Below are 24,592 nucleotides of genomic sequence, written 5' to 3'. Positions count from 1 at the left end.
TCAAGTCCTACAGAAAGAAAAAATCTGCATTTATACAACACTTTTCACAATCTCAGGACATCACAAAGAACTTATCTGTTCTTCTTCAACTAGTGTCATGGGATCTTTTAAGTCCACCTGAGGGGTGATTGGGCTTCGGTTTAATGATTATATAGAATTACATAAAATTTCACAGCCATTCAGGCCAACATGTCTATGTCGGTGTTTATGCTCCTGACGAGCTTCCTCCCATCTTACTTCATCTCACCCTATCAACATATCCTTGTATGCCCTTCTCCCTTGTGTACTTACCTAGCTTCCCCTTCAATGCATCTATGCTAATCGCCTCAACCACATCATGTGGTAGAGAGTTCCACATTCTCACCACTTTCTGAGTAAAGAAGTTTTTCCTGAATTCCTTATTGGATTTATTAGTGACTCTAGTATATTTATAGCCCCGAGTTTTAGACTCCCCCACAAGGGGAAACATCTTCTCTATGTCTACCCAATTTGAGTACAGGAGCAAGGATGTCTTGCTGCAGTTGTACAGGGCCTTGGTGAGACCACATCTTGAGTATTGTGTGCAGTTTTGGTTGCCTTATCTGAGGAAGGATGTTCTTGTCATGGAGGGAGTGCAGCGAAGATTCACCAGACTGATACCTGGGATGGCAGGAATGACGTATGAAGAGAGATTGGGTCGATTAGGCTTATATTCGCTAGAGTTTAGAAGAATGAGAGGGGATCTCATTGAAACTTATAAAATTCTAACAGGACTAGACAGACTATATGCAGGAAGGATGTTCCCAGTGGCGGGGGAGTCCAGAACCAGGGGTCACAGTCTAAGGATAAGGCGTAAGCCATTTAGGACAGAGATGAGGAGGAATTTTTTCACCCAGAGAGTGGTGAACCTGTGGAATTCTCTACCACAGAAGGCAGTTGAGGCCAATTCATTAAATATATTCAAGAAGGAGTTAGATATATTTCTTAAGGCTATAGGGATCAAGGGATATGGAGAGAAAGCAGGGACAGGGTACTGAATTTGGATGAGCAGCCATGATCTCATTAAATGGCGGAACAGACTCGAGGGGCCGAATGGTCTACTCCTGCTCCTATCTTCTATGTTTCAATGTTTACCCTATTGAGCCCCTTCATAATTTTAAGATCTCTATCAGGTCACCTCTCAGCCTTCTCTGTTCTAGAGAAAAGAGCCCCAGCCTGTTCAGCCTTTGCTGGTAGTTGTACCCCCTCAGTTCTGGTAGCATGTAAATATTTTTGCACTTTCTCCAGTGCTTTATACCCTTTTTGTAATATGGAGACTAGAACTGTGCACAGTATTCTAAGCATGGTCTAACCAAGGTTTTATATAAGTTTAACATAACTTCTCTGCTCCCCTAGAAATGAATCCCAGTGCTTTGTTTGCACATTTTATAGCTTTATTAACCTGCATTGTTGATTTTAATAATTTGTGAATCTATACCCCTAGGTCCCTTTGCACCTTTACCCTATTGAGACTCTTATTTTCCAAGGAGTAGGTGGCTTCCTTATTCCTCCTACCAAAATGCATCATCTCACACTTATCTATATTGAGATTAATTTGCAATTTACAAGCCCATTCTGCATGTTTGCCAATGTCTCTTGTATTTTGCCACAGTCTTCCTCAGTATGAACTATAGCTCCTAATTAGGTGTCGCCACAAAATTTGATATTGTACTTCCAATTCCCAAGTCCAAATCATTTATGTAAATGGTGAACAATAGTGGTCCCAGCACCGATCCCTGTCGAACACCACGTTCCACCTTCTACCAGTCAGAGTAACTATCTTTAATCCTTACAATCTGTTTCCTGTTTTTTTCTTACATGGCAGCCCCAAAAAAACTCAAAAGTCAAAAATAGCTCTGAGTATAAGCCTATGATGTGCAAACCAGTAATTGTACATTTTTAAAAATTCATTCTGGTGATGTGGCTGTCGCTGGCAAGGTTAGCATTTATTGCCTATCCCCAGTTGCCCTGAGAAGGTAGTGGTGGCTTCCTTCTTGCACCGCTGCAGTTATAGCGATTTTCTTTTGATACAACTGAATGGCTTGTTAGGTCACTTCAGAGAGCAGTTAACAGTCAACCACGTTGGTGTGGTGGTGTGGGACTGGAGTCACATATAGGTCAGGCCGGGAATGGATGGCAGGTTTCCTTCCCTGAAGGACAGCAGTGAAACAGCTGGCAGAAACAGAACACTGCAGATGCTGGAAACCTGAAATAAACTGGTACTGACGGAGGGTCATCGACCTGAAACGTTAACTCTGTTTCTCGCTCTACAGATGCTGCCTGACCTGCTGAGTATTTCCAGCATTTTCTGTTTTTATATTTGTGAAACAGTTGGGTTTGTACGACACTCGGACAGCTTTATGGCCAATTTTACTGATTCCAGAAAGTGCAGTGGGGCAAAAGCTTGTAACTTAAGTTGTGGGTATGTCCAACATTCTTTGTCTTGTATTGGAGAAAGAACTGTAAGTGCCTGAAAGGCCTACAAGTATTGCCGGCATAAGATTAATTTTCTAGATGGTCTGGGTCATCTCCCTCCGCACACCCCCAAGAAAATGTTGCTTTTTGATACTTTAGTCTGGAATTTCTTCCACAATGCTGCTCCACTGGTGGTATAGTGGTGGGGAAACCAAGTTCCATGTTCCCATGCCAACCTGTTTTCCTCCCCGTGCTGGGAAGGAGCTGGCCGGACCTTTACTACCACACACCTTTGGGGAGGTAGGGCCGGAAAACCACCCCATCACCTAGTCTTCTGCCATGGATCCCCCTGACCCCAGGGACCGCCAGAAGAGGGGTGGCGAGGTCCCTGGGGCTGTGGCAAAAGGCCTACGGATGTCCCCTGGCCTGTCACTTCTGCCTCTTTTTAAAACTTGGCCTCCCCGCCTTCGAGTGCTACAGCGGGTGTCTTCCTTCCTGGCAGTGGTGGGCTCCCACTTGGTGGCAGAGACCCAGCCCTGCATAGTAACTGAAGCCCAAAGAAAGAAACTGGGCCAGGATTACGGCAGGCTAGGGGTAACAAGCAGAAGTCCTGTCCCAACCCTCCTTTGCCAGTTTCAGGAAAATTCAGCTCTCTAGTTGATGCATTTCCCAATATTTTGGAATGTCAGTTGGTTATCCATTCTGTGACTTGTCATCTGACTCCACATGCTCTGACGTTAGTCATGAGTCTCCTACCTTATCGAAGGCCTTTTGATCCACTGCATTACTATTGTCTACTCTTTCTGTTACGTCTTCAAAGAATTCAATAAGATTGGTCACGCATGACCTTTTCTTTTGAAATCCGTGTTGACTATTCTTTATTATATTTTCAGTTTCTAGATGTTTTCTATTACATCTTTGAGTAAAGATTCTAATACCTTTCCTACCACTGATGTTAAGCTAACTGGTCTAGAGTTCCCTGGATTTATTCTATTTCCCTTTTTGAATATAGGAGTAACATTAGCTGCCTGCCAGTTCTCTGGCACTATATATATATATATATATATATATATAAATAGTGGCTCTGCTATCTCTTCCTTGGCTTCTTCGAGTATACACAGATTCAATCCATCTGGACTCGGGGTCTTATCCGCTCTAAGATTGTTTAGTTTATCATTATCTCCTTCCTTTCAATATAAATGTCTCCCGACACATGATCAGAGTGCCTGCGGGGCCCTTCAAACACGTGCCTGAACGTGTTCATGCAAATACGTACAATCTCTCAGTGCAGCTGTTACAGAACATGCCAGTGGGACGGTATGGCAGTGAATCATGCTTCCAGCAGCATCCTAGCATTTGCATGGGAATTCGTGCCCTCACTCACCTTGGCCAGTCTGCTGACTGCTTTAAAAATTGTCCAGCACCAAGTGGCTAATAGTGGCCACCTGTTGTTGCGGAGTGCCCAGAACTGGTGTGAGAAGGAAGCACTCCCATCTCATTGATATCGGTAAGTAAATACCTGTTTTCTTAAAAGCATCATTAAAACACTCTTTATATGCAGTTTGAAAAGGGATCCTTCAATCAAAAAAGTTTGAGGGCCACTGCTTTAAGCAGGAATGTTTCAGTCATCCCTAGTACATCTGGTTCCTTTGTACAAATTATTGCCTCCAGTTCTCCTGTTTTGTTTCAGATGCTGCGTACATTGCTGTACAGGTAATTTAATTTTTTTAATTAATTGTTCCTTTATTTTTAACAATAATGTTATACTTAGTTTTATAGCGTTATCTGTTCCCTGACTGTTTGGCCACAATTTTCCGAGTGGAGGCGGGTTGGAGTCGGGCTCGATGTTCGGCGGGGTCCACTCCCGCTGTGGGTTTAATCCGCACTGAAATAAGGATTTTGGCTTAAGTGGGCTGATTAAGCCCGTCGTGCGCGCTACCCGGCCCAATCAGTGGGTTCGGGTCTCCTGCTCGCCTCTGCTGACGCCTGTCAGCCAACTTCATTTTTTATTTTTATTTCTTTTTTTATTTCAATTTTATTTGTCACATAACCAAATACAACAAATACAACAAGTGAAATGCTTTTTTCTTAACGAGCCGAGCGCACCAAGCAGCAAAGGACACTTAGCTGCTGGTACGCAGGGAGCCCGCAAGGACGGCAGCCATCTTCATTCGCGCCATCACAATAGGGTCCGCTCTCGCCTCGCTCCGCCTTTCCCGCACCCCTGCCCGACAATCTTCAGCCGCCGTGGTACCGACGTCCCAGGGCCTGCTTCTCCCTGGCTCTCCTTCCACCCGGTCTGACCTCCGAGCCTCCCGCGGTTTCCGACCTTCCAGGGCCTGCTTTTCCTGCCCTCGGTCTGTTGGCCGCCTCCCCTCCTACCGGTTCGACCTCCGAGCCTCCGGCCGAGGAGCTGCCGGCCGCCGTGCTACAGCGGGTCGTCGTGGTCTCCATCGCTGCTTCTGCTGCCTCCCCGCCGACTCACCGAACTCATCAGCGCCGATGCACAGTGTCTGTAGCGGGAGTGGGCCGACCGACTCAGGGAGAGCGCTTACCCTACGACCGCCACGGACGCCATCTTTAATCTAAGGGGCCCATGCAGCCTTCTGGTTTTTCATTCCTATTCTTCTGCTTCTCGGTGTGGCACATATCAAAATAACTGCTTCAAGACCAAAGGCATCTCCACGATTTGATGATGACTCCCTCCATGCTCTTGTGGAGGGAGTGAGAGGGTGCCAAGAGGTACTGTTCCCCTCCAATAGACGGAGGAAGCCTCCTCAGCAAACCAAGGCAACCTGGCTGCAAATTGCTGAGGAGGTTAGTGCCAGGTCTTTGTGCGGTCGCAACCTGGGTTCAGTGCAGGAAAATGTTCAATGATCTGCTCCGCTCAGCAAAAGTGAGTATAACATCACACTTACCCTCAATCTGCTCCCCACCTCCTCTCATCACCAGCACTCTGCATTGTCAACCTACTCCTGCACATACCACTTGACCCTTACAACCCTTGCACCCTTAACCATCCCTCTCTCTCTATGTACAGAATCACTTCACTATTCTACTATGCACCCCTCACACTCGCTATCACAGTTATGCAATGACAAGAACTAACAATGCACAGGGAGGACCCTTGGTATTGGTATCTCACTCCATCTTTGTCTCCCTCTAAGCATCTATGCTATGGATTCTCTACACTCACTCCAACATTCTCGCTCAAACTTCACTTGCCTCCTTCATTGCAGGAAAAGAGAGCCCACAATAAAGAGGGAGAGGGGCAGGGCAGGAGGAGGCCCACCTTCGATTGCCCACTTGACCACCGCTGAGAAGGCTGCTCTCAACATTGTTGGAGGTGCTGAGGAGTTGGAAGTGGGTGACAGTGAGACGGGCACAGTAGAGCAAGCTGGTGACAGAATAGAGTTGCAACCCTCTCATTTAGATTGCATGAGTGACTGATATTGCATCTGATGTTCATTCAGATTGAGCTCTGATCATCTGCACAATTCAATGTGCCTGCTACGTTAATATCACATGTCTAACTCATGCCTTTACTCCCCCACAGGACCATCGAGAGCCCTCCTCCCCATTGTCCAGGAGGAAGAGCCGGAAGACTCCTCAGAGAAAACTGCAATCTCTGAGGGCGCAGAGTTAGCAGAATTAAGTGCACCCAGCAGAGACGCACACTTTGGTGGGTCTTTCGCGAGATAGATTAGTGTTGTCACCTGGTGTATCACAGCTCGCAAGTGAGCATCAGCAGATGGTGGAGACAGGGACAGCAGTGGAGAGTCCTTGTCGGAGGCCACAGAGTGCTCCTAGCTCTGCTCAGCTGCATGTGGACCCTCTGCCTCTGGGGCCATCCAGAAAGAGAGCAGCGCTGGAACCTCAGCAACAAGTGCAGGAGTCTCTGACAGGTTTTGCATCCACGGTAACTGCAAGTGTGCAGAGAATGGAGGAGTCCATCTCAAACATAAGCAATGCCATGGTGGAGACAATGGCACATGAACGTGCCGCCATGGAGAGGGTAGCAACCTTCTTTGGGGACATAAGTCACCAGACTCAACAGAGCTTGGTGACTCTTCTAAATAGATGATCTACTATGGAGGATAGATGGGCATCTATTGAGGAGAAACACCAGCGGTACATGGATGTCCCAGTTATGAGGACTGTCAGTACAGAGACGGGTCCTCATGGCCCCACTGATGTGCAGCAAGGTGCTCTCCAGCTACTTGCTAGCAGTGAAGTGCGGGCGAACCATGAGCGGGATGTTGGTGGTCGACTACAAGGAAGTGTGGGTTCCTCTCCAAACGCTCACACTTCCATGCCACTGCGGAGCCCTCAGTCAGAGCCCCAGATTCCTCACCCAACTGAGATGGCCGTCTCAGCCCCTGCACAGCCGCAGGAGGGTTAGCCACACCCCCTTGACCCATTTCCATGTCGCAGATCAGGCTCCCAGTTGGCCTTAAAGGGGACTGGTGCCAGTTTCCCATGAAATGGGACCCATTCTTCCCACACCACTCTTTCAGCCATGCATTCACCTTCTGAGTCGTACTTTCTATTCAAAGGACTTGCTTGTTTTATAGAAGAAAATAATTAACTCATTAACATTTTCCTCAAAGTTTTTATATTATTTTTACCTGCATGGGGACCCTTGAGCTGCCCTGTGATGTCACTGACAGAAACTATCCTGTTACACTGGGAGCGGATCCATTGAAAACAATGGGGTTGTGACTTAAAATCAGCCCGAGAACCACAGAGGCACAGAACCTTGCAAAACTCTGTTATCAGCTGGGAGATTTATGTGGTGCATGGGGTCAATAATGCAGGTCGGTGAATGGCACTTGTAGTTCAGAGTGATGACCTTGAACTATAATGTTAGATCAGCCCATTGGCATGGAAACTGCGCTGCTCCCAGAACACTTTGCATGATGGGCTTGGAAGGCTCAGGATCACAGTTCGGTTATCTGGCTCTTAAATAGCTGCTGTCCTGTTCTTGAAGAGGAAGAGAAATGGCCCATGCAGCAGAATGGATCTATTTAAAGAGTCTGCTTTGAAAATGCAGCTGAAGGAGATCTCAGAGAGAAGGGGGGTTCCCATTTGGAGCTGATGGCCAGCCTCCAATGAAGAGCAGCCTTTTTTGTTTCTATTAACTCTTGAGAAATGGAAAACCCTGGCAAAGTTACCTTCCCTGAAGGACATCAGTGAACCAATCCATCAGCTTCTGCTGCCAACCCACAGATTATTTTGAGTTCAATTTTATAACTTGCTATTTCACAAGTCAGAACTCTGGGTTGCTAGTCCAGTTGCATAATCACGAATTGAAATCATAAATGCTGTTTCACCCGTATTGAGCCTGTTTATTGAGCCTGTTAATAGGCGAGGAGGAAATCGCTTGTCTTAGGAAAGTTCATATTTAGCTTAACTTTATAATGTTGCTTTACCAGGCATCTTAAGTTTGAGGCAGCTGTTACATTTTTGAATCTTTTCTAACCTTCTTACTCTAGATTATTTAGGCTCCCATATCTCTCTCTACCTACAAGTGTGCCTAACCTTACCTTCGGATCTAAGTAAGCTTACAGTAACGTGCCTTGGAAGCAAATAGCAAACCCTATTCGTTAACTGGAGTTATCCTGTGCCTCCATAAATTCTCACTCCAGTCTTCAAAGGCAGGTAGAGCATCACATCAGACCTTGATCTAAATAATCAAGTGAATTTATTTTCTAGAAGATAAACAACTATGTATCAGTGTTATAATATCATTCTATATTTACAGTAGACATCCTTCCACCTAACTCATTGAGTGGACAAAATAATGGCCCAGAAATTCGGGTCTCCACGGGTGAGTACGCACGGGGTACTCACCCGTAGGCCCAATGGAAGTGCCGGATTTCTGCATGCACTGCGCATGCGCGAGAAACCGGCACTTCCGTTCCCCTGAAAGCAGGAGTTCAGAGGTCGAACACATGCGCGGGAGAGGCTGCGCGTGCGCATCGAACTTACGTTTTTTTTCACAGGTTTTCCCGGAAGGGTAAGTCTGCAGAAGTTACACATTTAAAAAGCAGGCGTAAGGCCTGTTTTTTACAAGGTAAGTGGTGAATTAATTAAAATTAAAACATTTTTTCCACAGGTTTATTATTTTTAAATACTTTAAAGAAAGGTAAGTTTATTTTTAGCCCCGTTAGAAAATAAAATTACTTTTTTCAAAAATTTAAACTATTGTTTAAAATAGTTATTTCATGTAATTTATAGTTTATTTAAAAACGTGTTTCTTTTAAATTTATTTGAAGATTTAGTGATGTTTTGGGGCCCGTAGTATTTATAAGTTTTGACAGCTCTTCCTGTCAAACTTATGAATGGAGCTTTCCCTGCTCCGATTGGCTCCCCATGGCCCACGTGATCCCAGGGGAAGCATCGAACTAACTGCGCCCCTGGGATATGCAAGCACTGCACGCCGGCAGCTGGAGCAGGTCCAGGATCGGAATTCCATGGGGGCCCACAGCTCAATGGCCGGCGCGCAAGCTAAGTGCAGGTCGGGGGCTTACACCCGCGGGAAGCCCCCGACCCGAATTTCTGGGCCAATAAAAAGATCACAGACATGAAATCCCTCGGCATGGGAGGGTGGTATGAACCCTCCCCTCCCCTTTCAGCATTCCGTAGGGACCGCTCCCTCCGTGACACCCTGGTCCACTCCACAATCACCTACAACTCCCCCTCCCCTTCCCATGGCACCTTCCCATGCAAGTGCAGGAGATGCAGCACCTGCCCTTTTACCTCCTCCCTTCCCACCGTCCAGGGCCCCAAACACTCTTTCCAGGTGAGTGATTTACTTGTACTTCTTGCAATTTAGTATACAGTATTCGCTGCTCATGATGCGATCTCCACTACACTGGGGAGTCCAAACGCAGATTGGGTGACCGCTTTGTGGAACACCTCCGTTCATTCTGCAAGCATGACCCCGAGCATCCGGTTGCCTGTCATTTTAATTCTCTGGACCACTCCCTCTTGGATCCCTCTGTCCTCGGCCTCCGACTCTGTTCCAATGAAGCTCAACATAAGCTCGAGGAACAGCACCTCATCTTTCTATTAGGCACTTTACAGCCTTCTGGACTCAACATTGAGTTCAACAATTTCAGATCATAACCTCTGCTCCCATTTTTTTGGACGGCAACTGTTAGTAATGATTCTGCTATTCCCATTTGCACCTTCTTTAGAATCAGCTTTTCTTTCTTTACTTTTCCTTTTGCCGTGCACCATCATCCCTTCGGTCATTCAATCTCTCCTACCTTCCACCCTATCACAGACCTTCCCTTTTGTTCTTTCCTCCCCTCCCCCCTTTTCCTGCCTCTGCCCTTGTTGCTAGCTTAAAGTCTGTTACATTGTAAGGGGTTTTCCTTGAGAGGTTTCCCTGAAGTTTCTCTCTCTAGAGGCCTCTCTCTCTTGCACAATACAACCTTGAGTGGTTCGACCCACTCGCCCCTTAGATTCTATACTCTGGACTTAGGTGCAGGAACTACAATGTAGAGAAAACTCTTGTAGACCAAGTTTGATGAAACAAAATGAAATTTTATTGCATAAGGAAAAATATCAAATCAAATGCAAGCAGATAAGGGAGTACATGGGAGGGAAAAACACACAAACAAATCATAACGACACAGTACTAACTAAAGCAAATACAGGCATCTTATACTCTACAAAGATCATCATGATATAAGGAAACACATGGAACATCGAGGGACAACAACTCATGTTAATTGTACCCTTAAAATCCACCCCCTTATTAAACCTATCTAGATCTGATTGTGAAGGGCCAGAAACATGCTCACCAATCCCACTAGGAAGTGCAAGGTTTTGAAATCGAGTCTGTGTTTGGTCCTTTCAGGCATTTCGTCTCCATGTGGATCGTGGAGCCCCTGCGAGCTGCGCCACACCTCTCTCCTGAGGTGGGGGTCGGGGGCGGCTGGACACCGGCGGGCCTGGATGTCGCCGGGGTCGAGGATCGTCGGCTCGACCCTGGTCAGAGGAGCCTTGGGCTGGCTCCCATCGCTTCTTCAGTTTCTTTTCTCTTCTCCCGAGCCGGGGTGGCTGGAAGGTTTCTTCTCTTGGGACCTTTATTTTTTTGTTTCTTCTCCCAAGTTGGGTCGATGGCCTCTCGTTCCGGCAACGGCCCGGGGATGGTCGATGATCTCCTGATGTGTTTCCCCGGGGCGGGACGCCGGCTTCGAGACGGCCTTCTCGATGATGGCTTTCTTCTTCCTCCTGCGAGTGCCTGCTTCTTCTTCTGAGTGTGTCTTCTGTCTGAGCTCAAGCTGCAAGCTTGCCAGCTCTAGCTTCAAGCTCTCAGCTCTCCAAGCCTGCAACCGTGTTCCAGCTCTAGCTTGCCCCAACTGCCGAAAAGTCTTCCAGATATACTTTTCTTCCAGAAACTTCCGTCTCCCGCCCAAAATCAGGTTAGTCTTTGTTTTATTTTTGGCGGGGCTGGGAGCACAGCGGGGTAGTTATTATATTTTAAAATGTCTTAAATAGCTGGTAAAGGCCCATCTCTGGTCTGGAATTACCTTCATTGTTTTTAATGTCCTGCTGATCTCGTTATCTAGTCCTGGGTGCTGTTCTCATGAATATGAAATTGCCCCCTTTTGTCTGGGTCAACATTTTGATGGCCTCTGTCTCCAGGCCGACCTTGACTGGATCTGCATCTAATCCATATGCATACGTGTGGGTCTGGTTTCGTTCTCTCAGAAACGGCTTCCAGAACTTGCTGTAGGTTGAATCCACAAAGCTGTCTGAGGTTGCGCAGGAACCATTTTAAAGTGTCCCAATAAGCTGGTCACATGGTATGGTGGCCATTTTGTATGCCCCTTTTTCTGGGCTTCCATTAAAACAGTCTTTAAAATCATGGCCTCTTCTGCCATTTGACCCTTATTAATATAAAGTCCAATTTTGCGAATCCTACACTCCCCCCTGATGATACTGTAACTTGCTTGAAGTATCATAATTGTGGGTGAGCAAAATTTTCTGACCTTCCACAATCTAACCATCCCCAGTAATTACCTATCTATGACCCCACGACACATGCATTTCCCATTTCAGAAAAATCTAGTTTACATCAAGCATCTATAGATGGCAATACCTTGGAGTTAAAAATCTAACAACTTACTTCCAGGCGTGGAGGGGGGCCCTTATACCCCTACATCACCTAGTGCATACACATTACCTTCTATTAATAACATCACATCTAATTCAAATGCAATAATAAAACAAAATACATGCACGAAAATTCAAAATGCACATGAATACATATGAAAAAAAAAATATAGAGGAGGGAGGGAAAACTTTAACTTTATACAAAGCAGCAAAATCTAAACGGGTGTCTCTTCTTCTCCCCGCACATAATGCTCCCTCCATTCCCCTCTATTCTCATACTTTTGTGAATGTTTGACCTTTTTACAGTGTACAAACAGTAAATACACTACAATGACAACCTGGCACACTACAAGAACGTGGGAGGCTATCCTAATCCAGGACGGGACTTCTATATTAGTGAACAGGTCCCACCACGGTGGGGTCACTATATCCAATATGTCTGCCCCTATCTCTAAAGTCTTCTGCTCCAGTGTGTAGAAGTGTTTCTGTGAAACAACAACGGCTTTTAATATCTTGGTGAGGTGTTCAGGGAGAGGGGGAATGATATATCCAAAATGTGCAACGAAACGCTGCAGATCGGTGAAATTCTCTTTCACAGTGATGTGAACAGTGGAAGATTCAGGAATGGGGACAATTCGCTCTTGGGCCACTTGAACTTCTGCCCTGGGCTTGAAACAGAAACTGCTGTCACTAACTGGACACCAACCGTGCTGTCCATGCTGGTAGTGGGGCGCTGCAGTGGTGACACAGTATGTCCCACCTCCTATATATGCCACCTGCGGGGCCACATGGCCTTGTGCCATTGCATCCATGATGCAATTTATAGGCTTTGCGCCAGCAGTTCTGAACCCGCACTGTGGTTTTGAATGGGCATTCAAGTGCTGGGGACACAGGATGATGTGTGCTCCCCGGCTCCGGCATCCCGAGAGGTCGGTACCCGTCATTGCATGCTCCCATCGAATGACGTAAGGTGTGACCCCCATGTAGCGAATGTGCGCACCCCCCTGAATGACTCCAATGTTCTCCACCCTGTATACCGGGGCGGGTTTAGCTGTCTTTCCCATCACTGGCATTCTTACCGCTATACCCATAATGGTGTGATTAGACCGCCCACAGTCCACTGGGACTGGGTAGGCCTCTGAAGCTAGTCTAAGCTGGCACGGACTCAATGTATTCTCCAAAGGGTGGATGGCTGTGAGTTGCTTGTTGCTGATCCAGGAGGGGACTAAACCTTGTTTCAAATCTTCCAGATTACTGCGGCCCTCGCCCAGTAACCACACCCCGTATAGCACACAAGCTTCGTTCTGCGCAGCCTGATCGGACGCATTCCGATCCTCCCTGATGAGAGCATTTACCGTTCTGGCGTGTTTCTCCAGCTCAGCTATTATCTCTTTTAGGTGCAGTGTCATGGCCTGGTCCCCATGTAACTCAGAACCCACTACCTTATTCTCGTCAGTCAGTATCTTTCTTAACTGTGTTTTTAAACCATTGATCTGGGTTTGCAGCGCCACGTCATCCAGTGTGTTGATGACGGAAGTTCCTGTGTTAAAAACTGTGAAAATATAATTTACTGCACCCCTTCTTTGTCTCCCTACTCTGTCCAAGACCTCATGTGGTGTGGTGTACAATTCAGCTCTGTCGACATCGGCAAAGTCGAATTCGTAAGACTGTTTAAACATGTTTGTTAACAGGACCTGGTATAATTGCTCCGTTTCCTTGGGGCACCACGCTGGCGATCTTACCTCGGTGAGATTTAAAATCACCGAAGCCACCGCGTAGTGGACCCCTTGGTACAGTACCTGACCTGTGGGTACCAATACCAATCCGTTCCCGGGTCCCTTTGTCGTGGTGGGGCACCCTTCCTTGAGGGCTTTAGCTACTGGAATTGTGGGCAGGGGCTTGCGGGGTCGGGTGATGAGCTCAGTAGCGTTTACTGGGATCTGAGAGTATGGGACTCCGCACACCCGTGTGCTGACGTCCCACCTCATTCCTTGCCCAGCATCCTGCCACTGCCTTTGGAAAAAGATGGAGACGCCTGTGGGGCAAGCGCGTTCTGAACCCCACATACAGATGTAGATCCCCTCATCTGGTTCCCACCATTTGTCCCAACAGACACTCAACCCCCCGTGAGTTCCCGTTATTGTCTGATGGGTGTTATTACCCAATCTCTCCCATTCCACCGTCGAGTTCTTCATGGTGCTGCTCAACTTGCGCAGCCACCACCAGCGGTCCAAAGGTACATGTCCCAAACAGTCCAAGCAAATCTTCTTGCCCACGGTGACGCTGATCCTGGGTGCAATGATCCGCACCCTGGGGCACATCAGAGACGTTTCTTTGTATGCAAACCCCGTCTGGCTGGAGTATTCAGTAGAGTTTGACCCCAGCCAGCCTGGCCATCTCCCTTCATGGAAGTAGGCAGCAGTCTCTTCAGCGTCCCGTGAGCCGGTTCCGTCAGTCGCGATGGGGCCTCTATTTCCAGAGCACCCGTAGATGGTAGAGTCCTTAGTGCGGCCCCGATAGGCCCAGTTCCATCCGATTACCACGAACGCGACGAGGATCCCTCTCATCTTTCTCCTGGTTCCTGCAATAAATCAAACAATATAGCCAGGCTCCTGAGAGATTCTGGCTTAGGTGACGGCATGATCGGATCTTTCGACCTCGATCCAAAAACACACACATATACTGGGCAGATTTAAAACTACTTAAACTCTAATCATTTTAATATTTACACATCTTAAACTTAAACTTAAACCTAAACTTATGTACAGCGCCGCCCGTCCCCGGGCGGCTTGCCTAATCCCTGATTGGACTGCAGCTTGCCGCTCCCTGTGGCGGGGCTGCAGTGACCTGTGGCTCTGGTTCCCCGCAGCCTTTTGCTGTTAATCGGACACTGTGTTTTTTCATGGATTTCTGAAGTCGGCGTTTACTGAGAACGGGGGACTCGGGCCAAGGTTTTACAGGCTGAGGCGTTCGAGTCGACCTGCGAAAAGGTACTTTGGGCGTGGCTCCTTTAGTGAGTGGACCTTCGGGTGGGACCTTAGCTCTCACAGCCCGTGGCTCTTCCACGACTGTAAGCTTCGGCTCCCTTCCCTCAGGCTCCGCCCCTTTGGGATTTGGGCAGGCTCCCTTGGCGAGTGGACCTTCGGGTGGGACTTCAGCTCTCATAGCCTGTGGCTCTTCCACGACTGTAGGCTTCGGCTCCCTCCCCTCAGGCTCCGCCCCTTTGGGAATTGGGCCTGTGGCAGACGGCTCCTCCTCACCTGTCCCTACAGGTGGAGAATCTCTGCCCCCAATTTCTACCTCCCCCACGCTCGAGTTGAGGGCGGGATCTCCGTCCTCCGACTCCACCTCTTCCAGAATCGTGTCGAGGGCGGGACCTTGTTGTTCGGGCCCCTCCTCGTCCGAGTCCCAGGCCATCGGAGAAACCTCCCCCCAGGTGGGCGGGACAGCTTCTCCTTCCAAGCAGGCTACAACGCCAGCTTGTGTGGTCTGTGACTCATCGCGCGCCTCAGGCTGAGGATCTTTACCCTCAGACCTGGCTTCGGTTGCTGATGTTCTCGCACCCGGTGTAAACAGTTTGCACTGGTTGATGTGAAACCATTTAGTGCGCCGGGGCAACTTCACTGCGTAGACCATGGGGCGGGCTTTGTCTACAATGCTGTAGGGCCCCATGTACAGTGGTTCTAGACTCCCTACTCGGGCATAGTTTCTCACCATGACCTGATCTCCAACTTCCCACTCGATTGTCTTTCGGGGTTCAAGCAGCAATCGGTTGCCCTGATGCTGCCTCCTCATGTTCCCAGCCGCTTGCCCATAGATCTGTTTCAGGCGCTCAAAAAGGTTCCGGGCAAACTTGTCCCGATTCACCTCTTGGAGCCGCCCCTCAGTGAGCACCGGGGCTAGTACATGGGTGGGGGTTCGCATGACTCTTCCAGTCATTAATTCGTGCGGGGAGTACCCCGTACTTTTAGACTGGCTAGCCCGGATCCCCATAAGGACTAGAGGCAAGGCCTCCGCCCATTTCTGGGGCGAGTCCCTCGTCTCCTTCCTCAGCTTTTCCTTTAAGGTGCGGTTCATGCGCTCCACAATCCCAGATGACTGCGGGTTGTGGGCCACGTGCCACTTCCCTTCAATGCCTAAGAGCATGAGGGTGTCCTGCATCACTTGGCCAGTGAAATGAGCCCCTTGGTCAGACTCCACAAATCGTGGTAGTCCCCACTGCGAGAACACCTCCCGGACCAAGATCCTGGCAGTACTAAGTGCCGTGGCTGTTCGGCATGGGAAGGCTTCCACCCACTTGGTGAACACATCCACCAGGACAAGGCAGTACTTATAGCCTCCCTGGGCAGTGGGCAGGGGCCCGATGTATTCAACCTGTATCGACTGCCATGGTCCCTCTACCCTCCTGATATGCCCCATGGGTACCTTCCTTTTCTGGGGGTCTGGGTTGTTTGTAGCGCACACTAGGCAATTGGCGCAGAACTCGTGGACATCGTCCCGAAGTCCCGGCCACCACCCCGCCTGTTCCACCCGTTGCCAGGTGACCTCAGGCCCGGGGTGTCCTGCTCCTGGACCCTCATGGGCCAGTTGAAGGAATTCCCTCCGGTGCTGTTGCGGCACAACCCACTGTTCCTCCCGGAACAGCATGCCTTCCTTGATGGAGAGGGCTGCTGTACCGTATGGACCCTCTACTTCCTTGCCCTCAGTGATGGCCTTGAGGACTGTTTTTAGGGCGGGATCTAGGGTTTGGACGGTCTTGAGGTCTGGGGGCAGTGTTACCCCTGTGGTACCCTGAGTCCCATCCCTGCCTCGGATCACTGCCACGGGTTTGGACCCATAGGGATCCCAAAAGGTACCGGTGCGGACACCCTCCCTGGCTAGTGTATCCGCTTGCTGATTACCCTCGCCGCGGGGTTCCGTGGAGGAATGGGCCTTTACCTTGTGGATAAAGACGTCCCCTTTCTCTCCCACCGCAGCTAAGATCTTTTCTAACAGGGGCTTCACGGTTAAGGGTCGCCCATCCAGCGGCAGGACCAGATGGCTAGGTACTCCGTACACGAGTTGCATGTGAACATACTGTCCGAGCAAATCGTGTATGGGGTGGGGAAGATCTCGGGGTGTGTAACGACATACACTACCGCAGCCAGTTCAGCCTGCTGGGCGCTCATGGTGCTGGGGAGCTTAATTGCCAGGGCAATGCTTGCCGCGGGGTCATAAACCCCACACCCTGTGAGTCGTTCGCCAGCTGATACCGTGCTGGAACCGTCTACGTAGACCTCGCAGCCTGTGGGATGTATCCCGGCCCGTAAACCTACATTCACCTCCCATACCCCTTCTACGGAACACCAATGGGCTGTTCCGGGATATACCATGTTGGCCGCGAGCTTGGGCTCGCAGAGACCCTTTACCTTCAGCTCCATCTGTGAAAGGAGGAGGGTCCAGCGCGCAATGCGTGCACTGCTTACGGTCCCATCCTTAATCCTTCCATCTAGAAGCATTCGGGTAGGTGTTTGATGGGTGAGGAGAGTGATGGGAGAGGTGCCTGTGAAGATCAGAGATCTTTTCACAGCCCAATGCGTGGCCAGGAGATGCCGCTCGCAATTGGAAAAGCTCCTTTCCACATCAGTGAGCACCCTGGAGGAATAGACCACTGGCCTCAGCTTGCCGTGTCGCTCTTGAAGCAGTACAGCGCTCAAGCTATCACCGCTAGCCGCTACCTCCAGGAAAAACTCCTCTCCCCCATCTATGGCCCCCAGGGCTGGCGCGGTCTGCAAGTCTCTCTTGAGTTTCTCAAACGCTGCCTGGCAACCCTCATCCCAGGACCACTCCACTCCCTTGTGTAGGAGTCGGAGCAGTGGGGCTGCTGTGGCTGCATAGTCCTCAATAAAGTCTCTGCAGTACCCGATCAGTCCCAGAAAGGACCTCACACCCGTTACGGTGTTGGGGATCGGTAGATTTTGCACCGATTCCCGCCTGGCCTTATCTATGGCTCTCTCACCGGCGCGGATGGTCAGACCCAGGAATTTCACTTCCTGCTGGCCGATCCGTGCCTTCTTTGGGTTTACTTTGAAACCCTTTCTTCCTAACAGCTCCAATAACTCGGCCAATAGTGGGCCATGCTCCTCTCTCTCGAGTCTGTGAACAGGAGCAGGTCGTCCACATACTGCACTAACTGATTGGGCTGGCTGAACTCTTTTAAACTCCCTGCCATGCATTGATGGAAAATGCTGGGGCTGTTGTGGAAACCCTGTGGCAAGCAGTTCCAGGTGTACTGTTGCCCTTTAAACGTAAAGGCAAACTTGTACTGATCCTCCGTAAAGGGATGGACCAAAACCCATTGGAAATATCCAGTACCGTGAACGTGGTCGCGGAGGCTGGAATACTTCCTATCAGGTCGGCAACTGCTGCTACTGTCGGCGCGCAGGCTGGGATGTTGCTATTGAGGACTCTGTAGTCCACCGTGGCTCTCCAGTAATCGTCTGGCTTCTTCACCGGCAATAAAGGAGAGTTCACATGGGTGGCTATCGGTCTCAACATGCCCTGCTGCACCAGTGAAGATATTGCTGTCTCCATGTCGGGCTCCGCTTCCCGGGGGAAGTTGTACTGTTTTGGGGTCGGGCCATGGGGTCCCCGTCTACGCTGACCTCAAACCCGGTGACCCTCCCGCAATCATGCTTGTGAGTGGCAAACGTCGTCAGGTGGTCGCACACGAATGCCTGCAAATCTTGTGGGACGCCCGTGACCATGAGCTCGAGGTCGTAGCCCTCTTTTGGCTTCACGGTACACAGGGTCCCTCTTTCTCCTTCCCCTGGGATGACGACTACCTTGCCCGGCTCACCCTTACCCGCTCCCCAAAGACAATGGTTTCTTAGGTCCACGAGGATCCCGTGTTCGACCAAGAAATCGGACCCGAGGATCCCTTTCCCATTCTCCACCTCCCACTTCATCAGTATACACCTCCACTTGGTGCGGAGTGGTCCTAAATGAATGGAGAGGGGAATGGAATGTGCGCCAGCCTGTTCCTTGCCTGTGAAGCCTGACAGAACATATGGAACCCCGGTGGACAGAGACGAGGTGGCGGGGTTATCTGTTTGGATCACGGTGCACGATGCCCCCGTATCCAACAAATAGGTCCCTTTTACCTCCTGCACTTCTATCTCCACGAGGGGTCGCCTCCATATATCATATCGCAGCGCACACAAGTAAACGGGCTGCGCCAGCTCTAGTCATTTGGGCACAGCGGTCGGGGTTTCGGGAGCGACAAGACCGGTGGTGACGGCTACTTTCCCCTGCGAAATCATCAGAGACCGCATTGTCTCTAAAATCGATTCGATCGCAGTGGGATTCATAACCGCACCAGCTCCTTGTGCTGGGGCAGGAGCTACGGTCTGGGTTTGGGCTGGTGCTGGGGCGGCGGTCTGGGCTTGGGCTTGGGCTGCGGGAAGTCTCCCTTTATTATCCTTCCATGGATTTCTACAGTCCTTGCGCCAATGTCCATCCTTCCCACACCCGTAGCAATTGAGCTTGGCTTGGACAGGGCGATTCCCCTCCTGACGCCACTCCTTCTGACTTGGGGCTGCGGGTTTTGCCTCATGCACCTTTCCTTTCTGGGGAGGTGTTTCCTGACCTCTGCAATTCTTGTACGCTACATTTAGCTGACGGAGTACCGTCTCCTCCGTGACACCGGGACTTTGGGGATCAAACCAAGATCTGGCTAGGGCCCGTATCTCTGGCAAGCTGTTGGTGACCAAGCAACGGAGCCAATGAACCCGCTGTTTGTTGCTCATTAGAGCCCGTTCAGGCATACCCGGACAGCTGCATCGATACACAGGCCACAGCCTTTCTGCGAAAACCCGTGGGGGTTCTCCAGATAACTGCATGGTCCCTTCTACACGGTCGAACGGACTACCGTCGTCCACTCCCATTACTTCTAAAACTTCCTCTCTGAGATCCGCATACCCTTTCCGTCCCCTCTTACTATCCTCTGAGAGGCACTGAAGGATCGTGCAATCCAGGGAGAAAAGCAACAGTTTCACCTGTTCCTGATCATCACAGTCATTGATGGCTGCTGTTTCCTCTATCTCCCTGAAATGAATCGAGGGATCTCCCTTTACTGTGAGTCGTGCGAGGTGGCTCACCATGGACCTTAATTGCGGGCCAGCGTAGGGCACCACGAGCTGATTCTGGTGGGGTCCGACACTGCCATCGGCAGCGTTGGGACCGAACCTCTGGTGCCGAGCGGGACACATCGGTGCCGAGCGGGACACATCGGTGCCGGTCCTGTCTTTGCTACCAGTGGTTCTTCCTCACACTCATCCTCGGCTACCTCCTCTTTCGCTACCCCCTCCTTTTCCGACCAAGTCTCACTATAGCTCGGCGGTGCTGAGGGCTCGGTGGCTGGTACCACAATTACCTCAGCTGGAATCGGCTGTTTTGATTCCTTTAAAAAGTCCATGTGACTAGCTTTCGGGCTGACGAGACACACCATGCCTCTTGCCTTAACCTGGGCCGTTCTTAGGTCCTCTATGGTCTTTTGGCAGGTCTGTGCTCTCAAACCCGTGCTCGAGGGCCAGCTTGTAAGCTGCCTTAACCTCCACTACTCTCTCCTCCTGTGCTTTTAGCTGTTGTGCGAGGCGGGCGTTTTTCTCCCGTATCCTCGTTTCATTAATCTTTGCCTCAGTAACCTGGCACTCCAGGTACTCTATCCTAGCCCGATGTTGACTAGCTACCACTTGGCGTTCCTGATTCAGCGCGTGAAGCGCTGTGATGAGTTTTTCCCCACCCATGGCCTTTTCCTCTATCTCTGCTGCCTGGGTTGTGATCTTGGTTGCCTGTGCTGCAACGACCCGGTCCAAAATCTGGACCTGCTTCTTGTAACACATCAGCCACACTGCCTTTTCCACTGACTTCTTATGCTCTTTGCTCTCTGTCCACCTGATGGCTGCGTCCACCAGACGCCCATCCAGCAAGAGATCGGAAATACACTGTTTAGTGAGATTTACCTTGCCAAAGACATAGGCCTAGAAATTCATTAAGGCGCTGCCAGCTTTGCGGCCAGTTACCGCCTAAAGAGGGCTTCTGTGCCAAAAATGAGTTTGCGCTGATATTCAGCGCAGCGGTATTGGCGGCGGTAGCCGTTAGCGCTGCGCCGGCACCGATGACGTCATCGGTGTGCGCAGTGCCCCGGTTCCGCCCCAAAACCGGCCCGATCCCCATATTTAGTTGCGGCCGCCTCTTCCGCAGCGGCCGCAAACAGCGACCAGAAAACGGGGCCGTACTCTAGCCTTAGTGGGGCGCTTTAAGGTGGAGGTGCGGCCGGCCGCTTTTTCGGCGGCCGCCTGCCAGCACATCCTTCCCCGGCCTCCTCCACCCACCCCCCCGCGGCATTGCCGGCTGCTTTCCGCGAACCCGGCAATTCTCCGAGGTGCCGGGCTCATTTGCCGGCACTCTCCAGCGGCGATCTCCCCGTTGCAGGCAGCTTCCCCTTAAGAGAAGGAGGAGGCCTGCAGTACCGCAGCCTGCCGCTCTGCAGCGGCTGGCGCAGCGGCGCCAAGAGCGCTGAAATTCAGTTTCAGTGCCCCAAGCGGAGGCGGGCACACCCTGGAATAGCGCCCGGTTCCGGATTGGGGCGCAGAAGCCGAATATCTGACGGTCGCAAATGGCTCTGCGTCCAGCGCTAACTTTTGGGCGCTAGCCAGCTGGGCGCCCCTAACTGAATTTCTAGGCCATAATCCGCTATCCTCTCATCCATTGCATTTCGACCATTCAAACTTGGATCTACTACATTGCAATCCTGCTGCCAGTGTCCTGCCGTGGTCGCCATTTTCTGTAAGGGGTATTCGTTGAGAGGTTTCCCTGAGGTTTCTCTCTCTAGAGGCCTCTCTCTCTTGCACAGTAAAACCTTGAGTGGTTCGACCCACTCGCCCCTTAGATTCTATACTCTGGACTTAGGTGCAGGAACTACAATGTAGAGAAAACTCTTGTCGACCAAGTTTGATGAAACAAAATGAAACTTTATTGCATAAGGAAAAATATCAAATCAAATGCAAGCAGATAAGGGAGTACATGGGAGGGAAAAACACACAAACAAATCATAACGACACAGTACTAACTAAAGCAAATACAGGCATCTTATACTCTACAAAGATCATCATGAAATAAGGAAACACACGGAACATCGAGGACAACAACTCATGTTAATTGTACCCTTAAATCCATCCCCTTATTAATCCTATCTAGATCTGATTGTGAAGGGCCAGAAACATGCTCACCAATCCCACTAGGAAGTGCAAGGTTTTGAAATCGAGTCTGTGTTTGGTCCTCTCAGGTGTTTCGTCTCCACGTGGGTCGTGGAGCCCCTGCGAGCTGCGCCACACCTCTCTCCTGAGGTGGGGGTCGGGGGCGGCTGGACACCAGCGGGCCTGGATGTCGGCGGGGTCGAGGATCGTCGGCTCGACCCTGGTCAGAGGAGCCTTGGGCTGGCTCCCATCGCTTCTTCAGTTTCTTTTGTCTTCTCCCAAGCCGGGGTGGCTGGAAGGTTTCTTCTCTTGGGACCTTTATTTTTTTGTTTCTTCTCCCAAGTTGGGTCGATGGCATCTCGTTCTGGCAACGGCCTGGGGATGGTCGATGATCTCACGATGTGTTTCCCCGGGGCGGGACGCCGGCTTCGAGACGGCCTTCTCGATGATGGCTTTCTTCTTCCTCCTGCGAGTGCCTGCTTCTTCTTCTGAGTGTGTCTTCCGTCTGAGCTCAAGCTGCAAGCTTGCCAGCTCTAGCTTCAAGCTCTCAGCTCTCCAAGCCTGCAACCGTGTGTGATGAAATATATTCCATTCATCACTGCCTGTTTTCTGTGTCTTGTAACTGCCTGCTTTCTGTGTCTTTTCCCTTCCCCCCAGTCCTCATGTATTATGTATTGGAATGTGCTGGAACTGGTTGTGTGCAGGGCTCCGCCCATACCTGGCTCCTTTGTAATCTAACTTCAGTCGGGTTCAGCCTCCTGAAGGTAGACATCTCTCTATTTTACGTGTTATGTTCTGAGTTAATAAAAGCCTTACTTTTGTTCTGCTAACTTCGAGTCTCGGAATAATTGAGGCTCTAGCTTGCTCCAACTGCCGAAAAGTCTTCCAGATATACTTTTCTTCCAGAAAATTCCGTCTCCCGCCCAAAATCAGGTTAGTCTTTGTTTTATTTTTGGCGGGGCTGGGAGCACAGCGGGGTAGTTATTATATTTTAAAATGTCTTAAACGGCTGGTAAAGGCCCATCTCTGGTCTGGAATTACCTTCATTGTTTTTAATGTCCTGCTGATCTCGTTATCTAGTCCTGGGTGCTGTTCTCATGAATATGAAATTGTCCCCTTTTGTCTGGGTCAACATTTTGATGGCCTCTGTCTCCAGGCCGACCTTGACTGGATCTGCATCTAATCCATATGCATACGTGTGGGTCTGGTTTCGTTCTCTCAGAAACGGCTTCCAGAACTTGCTGTAGGTTGAATCCACAAAGCTGTCTGAGGTTGCGCAGGGACCATTTTAAAGTGTCCCAATAAGCTGGTCACATGGTATGGCGGCCATTTTGTATGCCCCTTTTTCTGGGCTTCCATTAAAACAGTCTTTAAAATCATGGCCTCTTCTGCCATTTGACCCTTATTAATATAAAGTCCAATTTTGCGAATCCTACAACATCTCTAATGTTTTCCAGTTCTGACAAAAGGTCATCAACCTGAAACATTAACTCTTTCTCTCTCCACAGATGCTGCCTGACCTGCCGAGTGTTTCCAGCATTTTCTGTTTTTATTTCAGAGTTCCAGCATTTGCAGTATTTTGCTTTGGTATGAAGGCATGTCAGGTGGTAGGGCTGAAATTTGGAATGGAACTCATTTCTGCCGGGTTTCTGTCCCGTTCTACCCACTGCAGTGGGAGGGGTGGGGTTTGGGTACTTCTTGTGCCCGCCACCCTTCCACCCTGACATCATTAAAAGATGCATCCCCTACCAGAAATGTCATTATCTCCACCGTTCCTGTGGCCAACAGATGCAGGTGTACTTCTTATACAAATGTAGAAGTTGGGGTCCAATGCAGATTTTCCAATAACAATCAATTGCAGAGCAATCAATTGTCGTTAGGAAAGTGGCAACAGTCCTATGAACATGCTTTTTCTAAAAACTTTGTAACTTCAGCTGCAAACCCCTCCCCCCCACCCCGAGCCACCCACCCCATGTAGCGACAAAGTGATGCGGCAATATTCTCATGGGGCAATTGCTTTGGCAGTGCTGTTAATGGCACAGGCATCAACCACTTTATATTAATGTCCCCAGACCCAAGATTTACAATAGAGTCAGTAACAGTGAAGTCCCGCCCTGCTGCGCTGGAATAGAGCTCCAGGAATTCCAGTACGCACAACTCTCAGCACTAAGCTAAACTTTTGTAACTAACTTTTACATAAAACAGTAGCCCTTCAGCGGTGACTTCACCGGATTTGGTGGGGTCAGCGGGAGTGCACTTAATTTGCATGGGGCAGGTGGAGTTCCTGTGCTACTACAGGCACGTCTCTGGCAACTCCTTGCTCCATGCTGCCATGAAAACCCAGCACCTGCACTCTATCGGAGTGGGGGTGGGGGATGTAGTGGGGGGCGGGCAGGGAATGCCCATACCACCCATTCTGCGACCCCATCCACCTCCTCCCTTGGCCTGGTTTGCCCACTGTAAAGTCTGTGAGTTGTTTAGTTAATTAATACACAGACTACCAGAGTAACTTAAAACAGGACTTTACTATTCGAAGGTCAGGGCGAATCTGCCAAATAAATCCTGACACAGCACTTATATACCGGTGTGGTCACCGTCGGTATTACACTATACAGAAGCCAACAAAGTAGTGCCACACCTAAAATAGTTCTCTTAAAGGTGAACGGTTACGTACAATGGTTTTCTTAAAGGTAGACGGATACATACACTACAATCCTCCCTTTTTAGCTTACAACATACTTAGTCCCCCATTAAACATAACATATATTCAACTTCATGTAAAACAATTC

The 24,592-nt window shown here is 49.8% G+C and overlaps 1 long non-coding RNA gene across 1 annotated transcript; it reads left to right on the top strand.

Annotated features, from left to right (window-relative positions):
• Positions 1-8,435: 8,435 nt before the first annotated feature.
• Positions 8,436-22,804, top strand: LOC147122199 (uncharacterized). Its single transcript, XR_015077703.1, has 3 exons — positions 8,436-8,509; positions 10,304-10,871; positions 21,893-22,804. It is a non-coding gene; the product is annotated as an uncharacterized LOC147122199 (long non-coding RNA).
• Positions 22,805-24,592: the final 1,788 nt, after the last annotated feature.

The sequence above is a fragment of the Somniosus microcephalus genome, chromosome 3, assembly GCF_052327205.1.
Source record: "Somniosus microcephalus isolate GS21.2 chromosome 3, FLI_Smic_1.0, whole genome shotgun sequence".
In the NCBI taxonomy this organism is placed as follows: domain Eukaryota; kingdom Metazoa; phylum Chordata; class Chondrichthyes; order Squaliformes; family Somniosidae; genus Somniosus; species Somniosus microcephalus.
This window is presented reverse-complemented; position numbering and strand designations above follow the sequence as displayed.